This window comes from Sinohyriopsis cumingii, chromosome 10 (assembly GCF_028554795.1).
Source record: "Sinohyriopsis cumingii isolate HCF-2022 chromosome 10, ASM2855479v2, whole genome shotgun sequence".
NCBI lineage: Eukaryota > Metazoa > Mollusca > Bivalvia > Unionida > Unionidae > Sinohyriopsis > Sinohyriopsis cumingii.
The window spans coordinates 22,308,625-22,318,120 of record NC_142970.1 but is presented as its reverse complement, the minus strand read 5'-3'; positions in this window follow the sequence as shown (position 1 = coordinate 22,318,120).

Below are 9,496 nucleotides of genomic sequence, written 5' to 3'. Positions count from 1 at the left end.
GTGATTATACACGTCCTTTAAGCTGGGCATAGTTATTGGTAGACATATCTTTTCATGCGTTTGTTCTTGATGTGAAGTGATGTTCAGGAGAAAAAAAGCAATTCCTAGCAATCTAGCTTGTTGGCTTATATTTGTTTGCATCTTTGTTTGATTGATTGCACAAAACAACTTGACATTAACAAATGCACTTGTGTTAGTATTAGTGTGTATGTTAGTTGACATGGTCCCAATTTCACCAACACAAAGTCTTACAGTTAACTATAATCATGGGGTCATTTGATCGATCAATCTTAAGTTATTTTTAGCCAATCAGATTGCTGGATTCTACATTTACATTTAATAAAAGTCTTAAGTTGTGTTGGCGAAATCCGAGCCTAATTTTGTTTGTAGGCCACTAAAGTTATTGTTCCATTTTTCATTAAAGGTGAAAACCCTTCTAGTACATAGACTACTTGACATTGAAAACGAAACTCTCTAAGCATGTTTATTTGAATATGTTTGTGACCTGAATAGATTCTTCGATATTCCAGATGTATATATTTCTTAATTACATTTTTGAACTTTTTGTTTTCGATAACCTTGCTAGCGCTATTACGCAGAAAGCAATGCGACGGACAGCGTCATGCCTATCACTGCGGTGTTTGAGGGTATACGACAACCGCTGTAATAATGCATCACATATTGTTACTGAATCATATCTTTAAAATCATATACAGCTCTGGATGCCTACTGGTTAGAGTGTCTGCCTCGGATGCGTGAGGTCGCAGGTTCGAACCCTAGCCGAGTCATAATAATATACAGATTTTAAAAAATGGCATTTACAACTGCTTCGCTAGTTGCTAAACATTATGAGGTTAGTGTTAGGACTGGTCGGTCTGCTGTCAGGATAACTTGACTGGGTGGGACATCATGCTGCGTCATGATGCCCCAGTGCTAGAACTCACTATAAACTGACTATCAACCGCCTCACTGCAGACATCGTAGCGATATGACTGAAAAATTGTTTTAAGCTACGTTCAAAATCCAAATCACATACACACACACCTTAAAATCATACATAAATACATACATTGTATCATTATTTGTCGTTATATGTTAACGATAGTACAGGCAAAAATTTGACTCGTCTAACAAATCCAGTATAATCTTCATCCCTTATACATTTTAAATTTGTCCTTTAAAATAAAGTTCAAATTACCATTTTATTTCAAATTTATTTTAGCCAGGCATGAAATCGCATTCTGTTACGTTTTTTTCTTGATTCTTGATTCGATTAGGTCATATCGCCGTAATAAAAGAAACAAAACAAAAAATAAAATAAAAAATAAAAAACTAGTCTTTGACACAACAGATTTCCTGGTGAAGAAGTTTAGGACATATTGGATGAGACTGGTTCCCGTGCCTTCCATATTGCTAATAATTATTCAAATTTTACTAAATAATATTGAACTTACTGTTCGTTCCGACTTTTGTGTGTCTGTTATTTCGTTTCATTACCAGTCTCGAGTAACGAATACACTGAATGGTAAAACCGATCAACAGATGTGGAAGCTACGGTTTCAGGTAGGTCAACCCGTGAGAAATAAACACATGCAAACGTCATCTGTTTATAGCTGTTGAAAGAGTATTCTACGGCTTTACATAGCAGTAAATCCGGGAAAACGCTGTCAAACAATTGTACTCACTGTACCGTATCCCCTCGACAACGGGTAACTGACACGGATTATTTTCTTATGCATACGATATCTTTCTTATCAATATGTGTTTGTAAAACTACGGTGCCCTTTAAGTGAACATTATAAAAGAAGCACTAAAACTAAAAACGACATATCTTGTTTAATGGAATTATTATGTATGAAATCAAACATTATTGTTGTATCAAAACATAATGCGTCGATAAATCGATTATTGCATCATTTGGAGCCCAATGCTTCTTTGAATAAATACAATCTTTTTACATATATAATGCATGGGTTCTCAACAATTCTGCACAATCGTCAATAGAGTTGCATCATTTTGAGAAAGGTAATTATATTGCCTGCGAGAATCAATGCTTATAATTGCTAATTGCACCGAAGTTTTTATTTGACTTTGGTCATTATTTATCATTATTTATTTATTTATTTTTTTTTTTTTGGCAGCTGGAATATTAACTGAGTAATATTTTATAACACAAATATGGAAAGAAATAATATCATTTATTTCTAAACAAAGACCACATGAGTTTACTTTTTTGAAGATAACGAAGGCTATAAGCCGGGATAAAAAGACAGACACAAAGATGTATCACATATATTAAAATTAACTTGACTTTTGAAGTGTTGATATTAATCAGTTTGATATATCAGTACTGCTAGTATGACCACATGTATCATTATTCTTTCAATGATTGATTATTTATTTTGATACGTTACGAATGTCCATTTACGGATCATTTATAAAATAATAAAACAGAAAGAAAAGTCATCAACATTTACCAATTTAGAAATGAATTTGATCGGAATTTCCTCTAATTTTCCTCTATTATTTAGGGAACAAAACGTGGTGATTATCGAGAGTGAGAGGAAATGGAATTTGAAGGGATGAAAATCTTCAAACTGACCTTACACCAAGTAACCTAGATGAACTCGTGTCGTTATTACGTTAAGCGCACACTTCCCATGACATTTATGTACAATGTTACAAAGTTACAATAACGTATCGAGATGAGAAAACTTAACTTGAACATCTTTGTGTGGCATACTTGTACTTTATTTTATGCCGAGCTATGAATTACTAATTTTTCTAAATGAAATATTTGTGATAATTGACTGAAAATGAAATATGATATATATAGATGTCCCACCCAGTCACATTATCATGACACCAGACTGACAGGTCCTAACAATAGTCGGTCGATCGAGAACAGTTGCAAAACACAGACAAAAAATACATAAAATGGAGTTAAGCAGATTTTTGTATGTGGCATGGTACGATGTATGTAGACCTACAATGATGAAACTGATCAACAAACATACCAGGAGAATGAGAGACAGACAGACAGAGAGAGAGGGTGAGGTGAGTAAAATCCAGTCTGAATGTAATTAGCAATAGTAAGTAAAGCAAGCCTCGTTTCCATTTATTGAACCATGTATATGCATCACTTTGTACATCAAAGATGACAGGTTAATACCATACATATATACATAGACAGACCGAGACCGGGATATATCGTGTGTGTATTATTGATATACCACGAGATGTATACACGTTCCATTAAATGAAAACGAAGCTTATCCTACATCAATAGCTCTTCTTATCATTTACATTGGTCGGTTTGATTGATATTACTCGTACGTCGAGGACAGCAGACACATTTTGGGTGCGCTCTAAAACAAAGGATTAACAGCTGACAATTACGCACAAGGAAAGGTAATTTAGTTTTGTATCTAGAGTGATTGCATTAGATATAACTCACCTTTTTTGTATTTTTGTTACTCATTTGTTACTCATATTTAACCTTAATTTTTACTTTTCATCATTATTCAGTTAACCTAATTAGATTTTCAAATATGTGTGAATTCCTATGTGGGGGTAGTATACACTGAACACAACTCACTGAATACAACTCAGTATTGCTCACCGCCTTTATTCTTTAGTAATTACACAGTAATTAGTAATTATTTGGACTAATAGTAGTGTGAGACTCTTTAATAGCCAAGACATTAAACAGGGAGTTTATCGCAGAATTATGGAAGCAGAAAACAACATGTTATTTAATACGCAACGGGGGGAACGAAATTAAGCACATATTTCAAGACCAATGTAAAAAACAATGTGCTTCTAGCATTCCATCCCCTGGAGTGTCAAACTTTAGACTTTGCCAATACGTCGAGCGCGCCAAGGCAGACTGAAATCCTGACCGCCCTCAAAATCTTAGGGGTAGACATTGAACAAATAGATGGCCTGCAAAATGCAGGCTACAACAAATATGTTCTGTACCCTAAGGAATTCGATACACCTATTTTTGAGATAAATCAAATGGAAATTAAAGGAAACAACGTCATTATCTACAAAAATGCGCCCCTCACCAGAGAGTTAGAGGCAAATACCATTGATGTTTCGATCTCAGACCTCCCTATGTAAATTGAAACAAAAGAACTGACGAACAAGATTAAGAGAAAACTCAAAACAAAGGTAGTGAAATCCAAAATGGCCACCGTCTGGGGTTTTGGAAATGTAAAACCAGGTGCCCGTATCGTCACTCTGGCCAAAGAAGATGCCCCTAAGCAGCAGACCGGGCTTCAATAGTCTAAGTGGTTATCTCTCCGCTTCACAAAATAAGCCTTCCACGAAAATCGAGGAAAAAAATGGCAAAAAAGTACAGAGAGGCAAACAACCACCAATTGGTTCACTCTCCATTTCACAAAAGAAGACTTCCACGGAAATCGCAAATAATCAGTGATCGTGTCAGTGCGGGTATGAGACTTCGCCCTCTCTGCTGCTATAAATTTATCCGAAAATTTTGTCAAGTAAGATTCGATATCTTGTTCTGGGGTCGTGGAAATTTATTGGTATGAATCTGTGCGGAGTAGCTTGCGCTCGTGAAAAGAAGTTTTTAAATTTATTTATATCCATGTCATCGCAACACCAAGTTTGATGCATATTTCGCAACATGTATGTATCGACTCCACTAAACACGGCTAAAATAGTACAGTTATCTCTGATCACTTTTCGTATTTGCGTGTATCGCTAAGTAACATAAATCACATCAGTGTTTTTATGTCTGCCTCGAGAAAATATTCTGGCTGGATTGGACTGTTTGTCCAGCATTACATCATCGTATACAACCAAATTATTAATAAATCCATCTAAATCATTGACACTCGGTCCTTCATCGATATCGGTGATAAATTCAATGACTTGATCACCACGTTCATCCAACATTCTTGCGTTGGTATTAACATTCATGTAGAATATGCATTATTTCTTCTCACTGGCTGCGATTGTTGGCAGTCTGATTGAGTTTGATAATGACTGAAATTCATGCAGACTATGCAATATTGCTTCTGATTGGCTGCGATTGTTAGCACTCTGGATGAGTTTGATAATGTTTGAAATTCATGCAGACTATGTAATATTCATTAGGATTGGCTGTGGTTATTAGCACTCTGGATGATTATGATAATAATTTAAATTCATGCAGACTGTGCAATATTGCATTTGATTGACTGCGATTGCTTGCACTCTAGATGAGTTTGATATTGATTTAAATTCATGCAGTATATGCAATATTGCTTCGGATTGTCTGCGAGTGTTTGCACACTGGTTGATTTTCATAATGATTGATACTCATGTTGACTTTGTAATATTGCTTTGGACAGTCTGTGATTTTTAGCACTCTGGATTTAGATTGATAATGACTGAATTTTATGCGGTCTATGTAATATTGCTTCGGATTGCTGCGATTGTTAGCACTATGTTCGACTTTGATAATGTTTGTAATTCATGCAGACTATGCACTATTGTTTCTCATTGGCTGTGATTGTTCGCACTCTGGATGAGTTTGAAAATGTTTGAAATGCATGCAGAATTTGCAATATTGCATCGGATTGGCTGTGTTTGTTAGTACTCTGGATGAGATTGATAATTATTGAAATTCATGCAGAGTATGCAATATTGCTTATGATTGGCTGCGATTTATAGCACTCTTGATGAGTTTGATAATGATTGAAATTCATGCAGACTATGTAATATTCCTTCTGATTGGCTGTGATTATATGCACTCTGGATGAGATTGATAATAATTGAAATGCATGCAGTATATGCAACATTGCTTTGAATTTGCTGTGATTGTTAACACTCTGGATGAGATTGATAATGATTAAAATTCATGCAGAATTTGCAATATTACTTCGGATTGGGTGTGATTGTTAGTAGCCTCGATCAGCTTAATAATTATTGAAATTCATATAGACTATGCAATATTGCTTATGATTGGCTGCGATTGTTAGCACACTGGTAGAGTTTAATAATGATTGAAATTCATGCAGACTATGTAATATTCCTTCTGAATGGCTGTGATTGTAAGCACTCTAGATGAGTTTGATAATAGTAGAAATTCATGCAAAATATCCATTATTGCTTCTGATTGGCTGCGATTGTTAGCAGTCTGGATGAGTTTGATAATGATTTAAATTCATGCAGACTATTCAATATTGCATCGGATTGGCTGTGATTGTTATCACTCTGGATGCGTTTGATAATTATTGAATTTCATGCAGAATTTGCATTATTGCTTCTGATTGGCTGCGATTGTTAGCACTCTGGATGAGTTTCATAATTGTTGCAATTCATGCGGACTTTTCAACATTGCTTCGTTATAATCTTCGATTGTTAACTCTCTGGATGAGTTTGAAAATGATTGAAATTCATGAATAATATGTAATATTGCTTCGGATTGGCTGTGATTGTTATCACTCTTAATGAGTTTGATAATGACTGAATTTCATGCAGGATATGCAATATTGCTTTTCATTGGTTGCAATTGTTATCATTCTGCATGAGTATGATAATGATTGAAATTCATGCAGACTTTCAATATTGCTTCTGATTGGTTGCGATTGTCTTCACTCTGGATGAGTTTGATAATGACTGAAATTCATGCAGTCTATGTAATGTTGCATTGGATTGGTTGTGATTTTTTGCACTCTGGATGAGGTTGATAATGGTTGTAATTCATGCAGACTGTACCTTATTCATTCCCATTGTCTGTGATTGTTAGCACTCTGAATGAGTTTGACAATGATTGAAATTCATGCAGAATATGCAATATTGCTTCTGATTGGCTGCAATTGTTAGCACTTTGCATGAGTTTGATTATGATACAAATTCATGCAGACTATGCAATTTCGCTTCAGATTGGCTGCGATTGTTAGCATTCTGGATGAGTTTGATAATTATTGAAAGTCATGCAGACTATGTAATATTGCTCTTCATTGGCTGTAATTGTTAGCACTCTGCATGAGTATGATAATAATTGAAATTCATGCAGACTATTCAATATTGCTTCGGATTGGCTGCGATTATTAGAACTCTGGATGAGTTTGATAATGCTTGAAATGCATGCAGAATATGCAATATTGCTTTGGAATCGTTGTGATTGTTTGCACTCTGGATGAGTTTGATAATGATTGAAATCCATGCAGACTATTCAAAATTGCTTCGGATTGGCTGCAATTGTTACCACTCTGCATGAGTTGATAATGGTTGAAATTCATACAGTCTATGCACTGTTGATTCTGATTGGCTGTGAAGGCACTCTGGATGAGTCTGATAATGATTGAAATGCATGCAGTATATGCATTATTGCTTCTGATTGGCAGCGATTGTTAGCACTCTGATGAGTTTGATCATGACTGATATTCATGCAGACTATGCAATATTGATTCTGATTGTCTGCGATTGTGAGCACTATGAATGAGGTTGATAATGACTACAATTCATGCAGACTTTTTAATATTGCTTTGGATTGGCCTTGATTTTTAGCAATCTGGATGAGTTTGATAATGACTGACATTCATGCAGCCTATTCAATATTGATTCTGATTGGCTGCGATTGTTCGCACTTTGGATGAGCTTGATAATGACAGAAATGTATGCAGGCTATGCAATATTGCTTCTGATTGGCTGCGATTGTTAGAACTCTTAATGAGTTTGATAATGATTAAAATTCATTCAGATTATGTAATTTTGCTTCGGATTGGCTCTGATTGTTAGCACTCTGTATGAGTTTGATAATGATTGAAATTCATGCAGACAATGCATAATTGCTTCGAGTTGGCTGCGATTGTCAGCGTTATGGATGATGTTGATGATTGAAATGCATGCAGGATAAGCAATATTGCCTCTGATTGGCTGCGATTGTTAGTACTCTGGATGAAGTTAATAATGAGTGAACTGCATGCAGAATATGCAATATTGCCTCTGATTGGCTGCGATTGTTAGCACTCTGGATGAATTTGATAATGATTGAAATTCATGCATTCTATGCAATATTGCTTCGAATTGGCTGACATTGTTAGCACATGGATGAGTTTGATAATGATTGTAATTTATTCAGACTATACCCTGTTGGTTCTCATTGCATGTGATTGTTAGCACTCTTAATGAGTTTGATAATGATTGAAATGCATGCAGTATATGCAATATTGCTTGGGATTTGCTGTGATTTTTAGCACTCTCGATGAGTTTGATAATGACTGAAATTCATGGAGACTATGCAATATTGCTTTGGATTGGCTGCGATTGTTGGCACTCTGGATGAGTTTGATAATGATTGAAATTCATGCAGACTATGCAATAATGCTTCTGATTGGCTGCGATTGTTACAACTCTAGATGAGTTTGATAATGGTTGAAATTCATGCAACTAGGCATTATTGCTTCTGATTGGTAGCGATTGTTAGCACTCTGGATGAGTTTGATAATGATTGAAATTCATGCAGACCATGCAATATTGCTTCTGATTGGCTGCAATTGTTAGCACTCATGATGAATTCGATGATGATTGAAATGCAAGCAGTATATGCAATATTGTTTGCATACTTGCTGAATTTGATAAGCATTGATATTCATAAAGACTATGTAATATTGCTTTGGTTTGGCTATGATTTTCAGCGCTCTGGATGAGTTTGATATTGACTGAAATTCATTCAGACTATACCCTATTGGTTCTCATTGTCTGTGACTGTTAGCACTCAGGATGAGTTTGATAATGATTGAAATTCGTGCAGAATATGCAATATTGCCTTTGATTGGCTGCAATTGTTCGCACTCTGCATGAGTTTGATAATGATTGAAATTCATGCAGTCTAAGCAATATTGCTTCGGATGGGCTGTGATTGTTAGCACTATGGATGAGTTTGATAATGTTTGAGATGCATGCAGAATATGTAATATTGCTTCGGATTGGCTGTGATTGTTAATACTCTGGATGAGGTTGATAATTTTTGAAATTGATGCAGACTTTGTAATATTGCTTCGGATTGGCTGTGATTGATAGCATTCTGGATGAGTTTAATAAGAACTGAAATTAATGCAGAATATGCATTATTGCTTATGATTGGCTGCGATTGTTAGCGCTCCGGATGAGATTGATAATGATTGAAATTCATGCAGACTATTCAATATTGCTTCGGATTGGCTACGATTGTTAACACTATGGATGAGGTTGATAATGATTTGAATTCATGTAGACTATGGAATATTGCTTCTGATTGGCTGCGATTGTTTGCACTCTAGATGAGTTTGATAATGATTCAAATTCATGCAGACTATGCACCATTGATTCTGATTGGCTGTGATAGTTAGCACTCTGGATGAGTTTGATAATGATTGAAATTAATGCAGACTGAAATATTGCTTCTAATTGGCTGCAATTGTTAGGACTCTGGATGAGTTTGATAATGTTTGAAATTCATTCAGAATGTTCAATATTGCTTCTGACATGGTGCGAT